At 34.8% G+C, this 13,066-nt stretch overlaps 4 pseudogenes; 1 reads left to right on the top strand and 3 right to left on the bottom strand.

Moving 5' to 3' along the window:
* Window positions 1-4,249, bottom strand: part of LOC131680360 (NADH-ubiquinone oxidoreductase chain 4-like) — an 8,717-nt pseudogene extending 4,468 nt beyond the window's left edge.
* A 384-nt stretch (window positions 4,250-4,633) lies between these two features.
* On the top strand, window positions 4,634-7,124 carry LOC131680359 (NADH-ubiquinone oxidoreductase chain 4-like; annotated as a pseudogene).
* Window positions 7,125-7,245: 121 nt separating this feature from the next.
* Window positions 7,246-12,163, bottom strand: LOC131683181 (NADH-ubiquinone oxidoreductase chain 5-like; annotated as a pseudogene).
* A 14-nt stretch (window positions 12,164-12,177) lies between these two features.
* Window positions 12,178-13,064, bottom strand: LOC131683182 (NADH-ubiquinone oxidoreductase chain 4-like; annotated as a pseudogene).
* Window positions 13,065-13,066: the final 2 nt, after the last annotated feature.

Genomic DNA, 13,066 nt, shown 5'->3' with positions numbered 1-13,066 from the left:
TATTAGGTCACTAACATCCATTCAAAGTCTATTTGGCCACATTGGCCACCATCCTCGGTTCCGGAAGCCCCGGCGGAAGTATCTAAATTCAGAATAACAGTCACATCGGTTTCTCGGAGATGGCTAGACCGATTCGACTAAACTTGGCCTCAAATGAAATGTATTGCGTCCCCGTAAATGGCTATTTAATTTCATCCCGATCCGACTTCCGGTTCCGGAGTTACAGGTTGTGGCGTGCGATCACATAGCAAATTGTGATTCAAACCGATACTCCGATGAAAGCAAAAAAGGTAAAAATTTCGCTAAAATGTCTCTCAAACAACTTAAATTTGCTGTTCTAGGTCACCGACGGCCAACCAAACTTTCGTTGACTACATTGACCACCATAGACGGTTCCAGAAGTGCCCGGGAAAAGCGGCCATCTTTCAAAATTTACGAACTCACATCAGTTTCCCGGAAATGGTTGGGCCGATTTTCACAAACTTAGTCCCAAATGATAGCTATAATATCCCCATAGATGTCTATAAAATTTCGTACGGATCGCTTATATGGTTCCGGAAATATAGACTAAACCGTCCGGTCACATATGAAATGCCCATATAAGCCGGAACTCAAATTTTTTTTTTTCAAAGGGGGGACCCCATGAAATTTTAGAAATCGAATTCGTATTTTTGATGCCAAACATCTTTAAAATGCATGAAACGTCGAGATTTTATGTTATCTCGAAAAATATTTTTTTTGTAAAAATCGACTTTTTGGGACTTCGCCGATTTCGCACCTTTTTGCCTTTCTCATATAGAAAGGTTATGCAATCACTCTGAAAAATGTCAACCTAATCCCGGCCCGGAGGGCCGAGTGTCATATCCTAATCCCGGCCAAATTTTGTTTTCGACTCGCATAAGGTTTCTGGATTTTAACAGGGGCGTAGTGGATGGTTTACGGAGAGGGGTTACACCCCCTTTAAAAATCTCCTTAAATCACCCCTCAGACCACCACCCCATCCAGCCCTTATACCCCTCCCTTTCAACCCCATCATCTTTAAACCACCACTATATCACAAAGCATACCAATTTAAGCTGGGGAGTCGTTCGTTCGTGGGACTTTCGCCCTCCTTACACACCCACCCCTGCATGACAAAATGAGTTAACAAGCAGATAACATTGATCTAATGCTGATTAGGCTAATGGAGTATGATATTTTTTTGTTTCAAGTGTTTCACCGTCGACACGTAGCCCATCAAGTTCGTGGCTGGCATGCCATTGTGTATAAGTGCAAAGTGTACTAAGAATGTAATGGACATTTCCACAATTATGTTGAACATAAAAAGTCTCCGTGCCATAGTTTAGAGAAATGAGAAAGGCACAATAGCACCGCTAGGTGGATTAAAACAGGTTTTTTTTTCTACAGGTTTAACTGTTTGTTATTCTTTTCGATTAGTATATTATTTAATAACAGGAGAATATAATGGAATTTCTTTAAATAAATTAAGAGAAAATAGATGAACAATAATTTTTGAGATTTTTTCATTAATATTTATAGCTATTATTGGAGGAAGAATATTAAATTGATTAATATTTTTTGATCCAGTAATAGTTTGTTTACCTTTTATAATAAATTTTTTAACATTATTAGTTTGAATATTAGGTGGATTATTTGGTTATTTAATTAGTAATGTTTCTTTTTTTATAAATAAAGCTTTTTATTTTTATAATTTTAGAAGATTTTTTGGAAGAATATGATTTATACCAATAATTTCTACTAACCAATTATTGTTAATAAAGATCATCTAATAATTCTATTTATTAAAGAAATTTCACCTAATAAATTTAAAGTTGGAGGAGCTGCCATATTTCTTGAACATAATAAAAATCATCATAAAGATAATCTAGGTATAAAATTTATTATACCTTTATTAATTAATAATCTTCGTCTTCTTATTCGTTCATATCTAATATTAGCTAAACAAAAAAGTCCTGAAGAACACAAACCATGAGCAATTATTAATCTATATGCTCCATTTAATTCTCAATAACTTATTGCGTTGCGTTGCGTTGCGTTGCGTTGCGTTGTGACGATGATTTTGGCGGATTGCACACTGACTTCATCATGTTTGACTGCTGATTATCTAATAAGAGTTGCTTAGGAAGTGGTAAGTAGGAATTCATACCAATCCGACCCATATTAAAACCTCAACAGCATGATAGCCATCATTGCCGGCCGCCCCCATCTCCATCGTTCACGGGGAAGGATAAAGGATAAGGTAGACAGGAAGTGTTGATGCTCCACCTACTTAACGGAAGGACGACGATTCATCAGACTCTTCCATAGGTGTCGCGGAGTTGGTGGTTTGGAAGGGTATCAGGTCTAGGATTCGCTCCAAGCAAACGATGCGACCTGTAAAGCATATTTTATTAGGTAGTTGTTTAGTTAGTCTTCGAGTGCACGATCACTCGAAAAAGAGATGATCTTGTTTAGTTTTTGGTTATTTTTAAACTCTGGGCAGCCGGCTACCGAGAGTATACTATGTTCCCTAAACAAAAACAATTTGAACTCCACACAGCCGATCGTGGGAGTATTGCCTGGAAAAGCTAATCTTATCTGCGTAATGGGCCGGATCACTATTTATTGCAACAGTATTTGGACAGAACTCGCTACTTCTTCTCTACGATATATTTATTGGCTTGAAAACTACCAAGTGACAGCATATTATACTGGCAAAAATAGCGCGAGATGTTATAAATCAAGGAAAGTATTTCTTATTTTCCATATCGGATTGTTTGTGGAATACAAGTATACGAGCGATAATACCGAACACTGAAGGGAAATATAAAGGATTGTTAATCTGATGCACGGGCTTGTTAGCAATAACGGAGCTTTAAATTAGGTTCATAAAAACAGACGCGGCGAATTTTCAATACGTATTGAGCCGTGTTCATAGATACTAGTCAGATTAGTCGTATTGGGGCTAATTTCCGATCAACTATTCATTTTTACGGCAATGTTTTCTCGACTAGATCTGTTCGCACCCTCTCATTCTGTTCGCACCCTCTCATTCTGCGGTCTAAGGACCAAATGTCATCAATAGACTTAGAATCGCGTGGAGGCATGAGATAGGAAACTTGTAAGAATTTTGCTATCCCACCGTTTGACTACCAGAATGGATGGGAGAACAGTAATACTAGCAAATACCGACTACCATAAGAGCGGTGCAAATTTGAACGAGTGACGTAGAGTACTGCACTGAAAAAAGGACCAGGAGTGCGATTTTACGAAGTTTTAGCTTCCGATGGCCCTACATTTTCTGACAAAGTGAAGTTCTTGAATGTTGAGATTTTTATTACTGTTTAGAAAAGCAAAAGTATCATAAAGCTAGTGTCAGGCCTTCATGAGACCTCAAGAAGTCACTTTTGGAGGTATTCGTAAATGTAGATTTGTCGGTAGACGGTTCCAAATATAATAGAAAAATACCTAATTTAACACAACTACAGATCACTTGCAACATAAAAAGCTTTTTGTGAAATTCGACAGCTCCATCTTAGGCCAATTCAATAAATTTCCTGCATGAAAATTTCCATTTTTTAAAAACGGTTTTTAAGCCAAAGCTTTGGAAGTTAAACCTTGGCGTGGAAGTGCCGGTATATTAATATATTCTGTTACTTAGTGTAGAATTAGATTTCGTCATTTACGGCTAATATACAACCGCCAGAAGAAACTTAAAACGTTGGTACACAATCAAGAAAGGCGAATCAGAAAAGGTATATGTCAGTGATTCACTAAATACAGACTGGAAAGAGGGTAATATGGAAAACCTTAAGGTCCGCCCAGATTAAGTCTTCGGTACGGAACAAAACCTCGGCCTAGGAACTCCTAGCATGTTGTTAGTCGCCTCTTACGACATGGGAGCAGTTCCCAGAGGTTCTATTCTTGGTTGAAATAGTGCAAAAAGATTTCAGCCCGCCGGACACCACACGGCTTCTCCATTTAATTCTCAATAACTTATTGTTAATAAACCACTTAAAACAATTCCTATATGAGCAACTGATAAATAAGCAATTAAAGCTTTTAAATCTATTTGTAATAAACAAATTAAACTTACTAAAACTCCTCCAATTAATCTAATTCTAATTCGTACAAAATTAAATTTTATTCCTAAAATTTGTAATAAAGCAAATATTCGAAATAAGCCATATCCCCCTAATTTTAATAATACTCCAGGTAAAATTATTGAACCAGAAATTGGAGCTTCTACATGACCTTTTGGTAATCATAAAAGAACCAAAAATATTGGTATTTTTACTAAAAAGGCAAAAACTATACATAAATATAAAAAATCAAAATTATATATTTTTATATAACTTAATATATATATATATATATATATATATATATATATATATATATATATATATATATATATATATATATATATATATATATATATATATATATATATATATATATATATATATATATATATATATATATATATATATATATATATATATATATATATATATATATATTAAGTTATATAAAAATATATAATTTTGATTTTTTATATTTATGTATAGTTTTTGCCTTTTTAGTAAAAATACCAATATTTTTGGTTCTTTTATGATTACCAAAAGGTCATGTAGAAGCTCCAATTTCTGGTTCAATAATTTTACCTGGAGTATTATTAAAATTAGGGGGATATGGCTTATTTCGAATATTTGCTTTATTACAAATTTTAGGAATAAAATTTAATTTTGTACGAATTAGAATTAGATTAATTGGAGGAGTTTTAGTAAGTTTAATTTGTTTATTACAAATAGATTTAAAAGCTTTAATTGCTTATTTATCAGTTGCTCATATAGGAATTGTTTTAAGTGGTTTATTAACAATAAGTTATTGAGAATTAAATGGAGAAGCCGTGTGGTGTCCGGCGGGCTGAAATCTTTTTGCACTATTTCAACCAAGAATAGAACCTCTGGGAACTGCTCCCATGTCGTAAGAGGCGACTAACAACATGCTAGGAGTTCCTAGGCCGAGGTTTTGTTCCGTACCGAAGACTTAATCTGGGCGGACCTTAAGGTTTTCCATATTACCCTCTTTCCAGTCTGTATTTAGTGAATCACTGACATATACCTTTTCTGATTCGCCTTTCTTGATTGTGTACCAACGTTTTAAGTTTCTTCTGGCGGTTGTATATTAGCCGTAAATGACGAAATCTAATTCTACACTAAGTAACAGAATATATTAATATACCGGCACTTCCACGCCAAGGTTTAACTTCCAAAGCTTTGGCTTAAAAACCGTTTTTAAAAAATGGAAATTTTCATGCAGGAAATTTATTGAATTGGCCTAAGATGGAGCTGTCGAATTTCACAAAAAGCTTTTTATGTTGCAAGTGATCTGTAGTTGTGTTAAATTAGGTATTTTTCTATTATATTTGGAACCGTCTACCGACAAATCTACATTTACGAATACCTCCAAAAGTGACTTCTTGAGGTCTCATGAAGGCCTGACACTAGCTTTATGATACTTTTGCTTTTCTAAACAGTAATAAAAATCTCAACATTCAAGAACTTCACTTTGTCAGAAAATGTAGGGCCATCGGAAGCTAAAACTTCGTAAAATCGCACTCCTGGTCCTTTTTTCAGTGCAGTACTCTACGTCACTCGTTCAAATTTGCACCGCTCTTATGGTAGTCGGTATTTGCTAGTATTACTGTTCTCCCATCCATTCTGGTAGTCAAACGGTGGGATAGCAAAATTCTTACAAGTTTCCTATCTCATGCCTCCACGCGATTCTAAGTCTATTGATGACATTTGGTCCTTAGACCGCAGAATGAGAGGGTGCGAACAGAATGAGAGGGTGCGAACAGATCTAGTCGAGAAAACATTGCCGTAAAAATGAATAGTTGATCGGAAATTAGCCCCAATACGACTAATCTGACTAGTATCTATGAACACGGCTCAATACGTATTGAAAATTCGCCGCGTCTGTTTTTATGAACCTAATTTAAAGCTCCGTTATTGCTAACAAGCCCGTGCATCAGATTAACAATCCTTTATATTTCCCTTCAGTGTTCGGTATTATCGCTCGTATACTTGTATTCCACAAACAATCCGATATGGAAAATAAGAAATACTTTCCTTGATTTATAACATCTCGCGCTATTTTTGCCAGTATAATATGCTGTCACTTGGTAGTTTTCAAGCCAATAAATATATCGTAGAGAAGAAGTAGCGAGTTCTGTCCAAATACTGTTGCAATAAATAGTGATCCGGCCCATTACGCAGATAAGATTAGCTTTTCCAGGCAATACTCCCACGATCGGCTGTGTGGAGTTCAAATTGTTTTTGTTTAGGGAACATAGTATACTCTCGGTAGCCGGCTGCCCAGAGTTTAAAAATAACCAAAAACTAAACAAGATCATCTCTTTTTCGAGTGATCGTGCACTCGAAGACTAACTAAACAACTACCTAATAAAATATGCTTTACAGGTCGCATCGTTTGCTTGGAGCGAATCCTAGACCTGATACCCTTCCAAACCACCAACTCCGCGACACCTATGGAAGAGTCTGATGAATCGTCGTCCTTCCGTTAAGTAGGTGGAGCATCAACACTTCCTGTCTACCTTATCCTTTATCCTTCCCCGTGAACGATGGAGATGGGGGCGGCCGGCAATGATGGCTATCATGCTGTTGAGGTTTTAATATGGGTCGGATTGGTATGAATTCCTACTTACCACTTCCTAAGCAACTCTTATTAGATAATCAGCAGTCAAACATGATGAAGTCAGTGTGCAATCCGCCAAAATCATCGTCACAACGCAACGCAACGCAACGCAACGCAACGCAATAAGTTATTGAGAATTAAATGGAGCATATAGATTAATAATTGCTCATGGTTTGTGTTCTTCAGGACTTTTTTGTTTAGCTAATATTAGATATGAACGAATAAGAAGACGAAGATTATTAATTAATAAAGGTATAATAAATTTTATACCTAGATTATCTTTATGATGATTTTTATTATGTTCAAGAAATATGGCAGCTCCTCCAACTTTAAATTTATTAGGTGAAATTTCTTTAATAAATAGAATTATTAGATGATCTTTATTAACAATAATTGGTTAGTAGAAATTATTGGTATAAATCATATTCTTCCAAAAAATCTTCTAAAATTATAAAAATAAAAAGCTTTATTTATAAAAAAAGAAACATTACTAATTAAATAACCAAATAATCCACCTAATATTCAAACTAATAATGTTAAAAAATTTATTATAAAAGGTAAACAAACTATTACTGGATCAAAAAATATTAATCAATTTAATATTCTTCCTCCAATAATAGCTATAAATATTAATGAAAAAATCTCAAAAATTATTGTTCATCTATTTTCTCTTAATTTATTTAAAGAAATTCCATTATATTCTCCTGTTATTAAATAATATACTAATCGAAAAGAATAACAAACAGTTAAACCTGTAGAAAAAAAAACCTGTTTTAATCCACCTAGCGGTGCTATTGTGCCTTTCTCATTTCTCTAAACTATGGCACGGAGACTTTTTATGTTCAACATAATTGTGGAAATGTCCATTACATTCTTAGTACACTTTGCACTTATACACAATGGCATGCCAGCCACGAACTTGATGGGCTACGTGTCGACGGTGAAACACTTGAAACAAAAAAATATCATACTCCATTAGCCTAATCAGCATTAGATCAATGTTATCTGCTTGTTAACTCATTTTGTCATGCAGGGGTGGGTGTGTAAGGAGGGCGAAAGTCCCACGAACGAACGACTCCCCAGCTTAAATTGGTATGCTTTGTGATATAGTGGTGGTTTAAAGATGATGGGGTTGAAAGGGAGGGGTATAAGGGCTGGATGGGGTGGTGGTCTGAGGGGTGATTTAAGGAGATTTTTAAAGGGGGTGTAACCCCTCTCCGTAAACCATCCACTACGCCCCTGTTAAAATCCAGAAACCTTATGCGAGTCGAAAACAAAATTTGGCCGGGATTAGGATATGACACTCGGCCCTCCGGGCCGGGATTAGGTTGACATTTTTCAGAGTGATTGCATAACCTTTCTATATGAGAAAGGCAAAAAGGTGCGAAATCGGCGAAGTCCCAAAAAGTCGATTTTTACAAAAAAAATATTTTTCGAGATAACATAAAATCTCGACGTTTCATGCATTTTAAAGATGTTTGGCATCAAAAATACGAATTCGATTTCTAAAATTTCATGGGGTCCCCCCTTTGAAAAAAAAAAATTTGAGTTCCGGCTTATATGGGCATTTCATATGTGACCGGACGGTTTAGTCTATATTTCCGGAACCATATAAGCGATCCGTACGAAATTTTATAGACATCTATGGGGATATTATAGCTATCATTTGGGACTAAGTTTGTGAAAATCGGCCCAACCATTTCCGGGAAACTGATGTGAGTTCGTAAATTTTGAAAGATGGCCGCTTTTCCCGGGCACTTCTGGAACCGTCTATGGTGGTCAATGTAGTCAACGAAAGTTTGGTTGGCCGTCGGTGACCTAGAACAGCAAATTTAAGTTGTTTGAGAGACATTTTAGCGAAATTTTTACCTTTTTTGCTTTCATCGGAGTATCGGTTTGAATCACAATTTGCTATGTGATCGCACGCCACAACCTGTAACTCCGGAACCGGAAGTCGGATCGGGATGAAATTAAATAGCCATTTACGGGGACGCAATACATTTCATTTGAGGCCAAGTTTAGTCGAATCGGTCTAGCCATCTCCGAGAAACCGATGTGACTGTTATTCTGAATTTAGATACTTCCGCCGGGGCTTCCGGAACCGAGGATGGTGGCCAATGTGGCCAAATAGACTTTGAATGGATGTTAGTGACCTAATACTACAAATCGAAGCAGTTGTGGTCATATTTTGGAAAATTTTTCACTTTTATTAAATTATTAAAATCGACATTTTCTGCGTGTTCGTTCTTATCACCCTGTAATTCCGGAACCGGAAGTCGGATCCATTAGAAATTCAATAGCAGCCTATGGGAACGTTGAACCTTTCATTTGAGACTAAGTTTGTCAAAATCGGTTCAGCCATCTCTGAGAAAAATGAGTGACATTTTTGGTCACATACACACACATACACACACATACATACACACACAGACATTTGCCGAACTCGACGAACTGAATCGAATGGTATATGTCACTCGGCCCTCCGGGCCTCCGTTAAAAAGTCCGTTTTCAGAGCAATTGCAATACCTTTCTATTGAGAAAGGCAAAAAGAAAAGCAATTTAAATAAGACATTCTTACTATTTCTAATATTAAGTCTTTAGAATAAAACCCTGCTAAAAAAGGTATTCCACATAAAGCTAAATTAGCTACATTAAAACATCCGCATACTATTGGTATTCTTATTCTTAAATTTCTTATAAATCGAATATCTTGAATATTTCATATACAATGAATTACAACACCTGCACATATAAATAATAATGCTTTAAATAAAGCATGAGTTAATAAATGAAAAAAAGCTAATTTTATATATCCCATTGACAAAATTCTTATTATTAAACCTAATTGTCTTAAAGTAGATAAAGCAATACTTTTTTTAAAATCAAATTCAAAATTAGCTCCTAATCCAGCCATAAATATTGTTAAGCCAGAAATTAATAATAAAATTTGACTAATTTTTCTATCAATAATTAATAAATTAAAACGAATTAATAAATAAACTCCAGCTGTTACTAAAGTTGATGAATGAACTAATGCTGATACAGGAGTAGGGGCTGCTATAGCTGCAGGTAATCAAGAAGAAAAAGGAATTTGGGCTCTTTTTGTTATAGCAGCCAATATTACTAAATAACCAATAATTATTATACAAAAGTCTTTTTTTATAATTTCTAAATAATAAATATAATTTCATCTACCATAATTTAATATTCAAGCAATTGCTAATAATAAAGCAACATCTCCAATACGATTAGATAATGCAGTTAATATTCCTGCATTATAAGATTTTACATTTTGAAAATAAATTACTAAACAATAAGAAACTAATCCTAAACCATCTCAACCTAATAAAATTATAATTAAATTTGGTCTAATAATTAATATTATTATTGATAATACAAATATTAATACTAATAAAATAAATCAATTAATATTAAAATCTTCTTCTATATATTGTTTTCTATAAAAAATTACTAAACAAGAAATAAATAAAACAAATGATATAAATATTAAACTTATTCAATCAAATAAAAAAGTTATAACAATTGATATAGAATGTAGAGAAATAATTTCTCATTCAATAAAATAAACTAAATTAATTAATAAAAATTTTAATCTAAATATAAATAAGCGAAAAGAATCCGGTTTGCCATCTTGTATGTCGTTTAATGGAGTTTTAGGTACCGACACTAAGGAAATTTGCCAACTGTTCTCCGACAAATTTTCAAGCGTTTTTTGCAACAAGCGCCTGCCACCACAACAAGTCGCTGCCGCCGCTAATTTCACTCCTTCTCTAGGACGAACCATCAACCGAATTTGTGTCGATAATGCTGCCATTCTTGCAGCAAATGCCAAACTGAAAGCATCTTATTCTCCGGGTCCAGATGGTGTTCCCTCGATTTTTGTCAAAAAGTGCATCAGCGGGCTTCTCACTACTGGTACATTCCCTTCCTGCTGGAAAGCAGCGCACATGTTTCCAGTTCATAAAAAGGGAAACAAATCGAACATTGACAATTATCGGGGAATCTCGTGTTTAAGTGCTGTATCAAAACTGTTCGAGCTGGTTGTGTTAGATCCTATTTTCTTTCACTGCAAACAATACATTGCAGATGACCAACACGGTTTCATGCCTAAACGATCGACAACGACAAACCTGCTCTCGTTCACAACATATGTAATGGATGGATTCGCTGACGGATTGCAAACCGATGCCATTTATATGGATCTATCTGCGGCCTTCGACAAAATCAACCATGATATTGCAATAGCGAAGCTGGACAAACTCGGCATTCATGGACAACTTCTGCGCTGGTTTCGTTCCTATCTCGATGGAAGGTAACTCCAAATCAGCATTAAGGACTGTCTATCTGCACCATTCTTCGCTACATCCGGCATACCACAAGGAAGCCATCTCGGTCCAGTAATATTCCTCCTCTACTTTAATGACGTCAATTTCACATTACAAGGACCCCGCCTTTCTTTCGCCGACGACATGAAAATTTTTCAACAAATACGGGATAAAACCGATGCCGAGCTTCTTCAGAGGGAACTGAACAGCTTTAGTACGTGGTGTGATCTAAACAGAATGGTTTTAAACCCGAGCAAATGCTCAATCGTTACGTTCACGCGGAAATGCCAACCGACTCAGTTTAACTACCATTTCTTCGGCTCGAGCATTCCAAGACACTCTCACATCAAAGATCTCGGAGTCATCATGGATTCGGCATTAACATTCAAACCACATACGTCACACATCGTGGATAAGGCATCACGACAGTTTGGGTTCATCTTCCGAATAGCGAAAAACTTCAGGGACGTATATTGTCTTAAATCGCTTTACTGCGCGTTGGTCCGCTCAACGTTAGAATATTGTTCAGCTGTTTGGAATCCGTACTACCAGAACGGGATTGACAGAATCGAGGCTGTCCAACGCAGGTTTATACGCTTCGCCCTTCGTCATCTCCCATGGCGAAACAGATTTCAGCTGCCGAGCTATGAAAACCGTTGCCAGCTAATACACCTCGATACACTCAGCATTCGGAGGGACTGCTCTCGAGCCCTGTTCGTCTCGGACTTACTCTCTGCCAGAGTGGATTGCCCTACAATCCTCGGACGTCTGGATCTTCAAGCCCGCGTTCGAGCTCTACGCAATAACTCCCATCTGCGAGTTCCGTTCAGGAGAACCAACTATGGTTGCCAGAGCGCTGTTACCGGACTCCAACGAATTTTTAACAGTGTGGCGACGGCCTTTGACTTCAACAGGACGCGGAATGCGATAAAAGTGAAAATGTTGTCAATTTTAAAATGTAATTAGTTTAAGCAACCACTATTGGGGCCAAGGGGCCTGTTGGTGAAGGTAATAAACATAAACATAAACATAAATAATATAATACTAATAAATAATAAAATATAAAAACTATTTTTACAATAATTAAAATTTAACACGATCTAAAATGAAAATTCATATCTTTGACACCAAAAATCAATATTTTAATTAAACTATTTAAATTAAAGTCATAATATAAAAAAAATTCTTTTTATAATTAATAAATTTTAAGGTAATCAATGTATTATTAATAATAAATATTCTCGAATTAATCCCGTCGAAAAAAAAGAAATTCTAGAATAAAATTTTCCATATTGTCTATAAGCAAATCAATTTAATGATAAAAAATGATAAAAATATTAAACCAATTATTGTTAATAAAGATCATCTAATAATTATATTTATTAAAGAAATTTCACCTAATAAATTTAAAGTTGGAGGAGCTGCCATATTTCTTGAACATAATAAAAATCATCATAAAGATAATCTAGGTATAAAATTTATTATACCTTTATTAATTAATAATCTTCGTCTTCTTATTCGTTCATATCTAATATTAGCTAAACAAAAAAGTCCGGAAGAACACAAACCATGAGCAATTATTAATCTATATGCTCCATTTAATTCTCAATAACTTATTGTTAATAAACCACTTAAAACGATTCCTATATGAGCAACTGATAAATAAGCAATTAAAGCTTTTAAATCTATTTGTAATAAACAAATTAAACTTACTAAAACTCCTCCAATTAATCTAATTCTAATTCGTACAAAATTAAATTTTATTCCTAAAATTTGTAATAAAGCAAATATTCGAAATAAGCCATATCCCCCTAATTTTAATAATACTCCAGCTAAAATTATTGAACCAGAAATTGGAGCTTCTACATGACCTTTTGGTAATCATAAAAGAACCAAAAATATTGGTATTTTTACTAAAAAAGCAAAAACTATACATAAATATAAAAAATCAAAATTATATATTTTTATATAACTTAATATATATGTATATATATATA

The sequence above is a fragment of the Topomyia yanbarensis genome, chromosome 2, assembly GCF_030247195.1.
Source record: "Topomyia yanbarensis strain Yona2022 chromosome 2, ASM3024719v1, whole genome shotgun sequence".
Classification (NCBI taxonomy): Eukaryota; Metazoa; Arthropoda; class Insecta; order Diptera; family Culicidae; genus Topomyia; species Topomyia yanbarensis.
The sequence above is the reverse complement of the archived record's forward strand: the minus strand, read 5'-3'. Positions and strand labels throughout refer to the sequence as shown.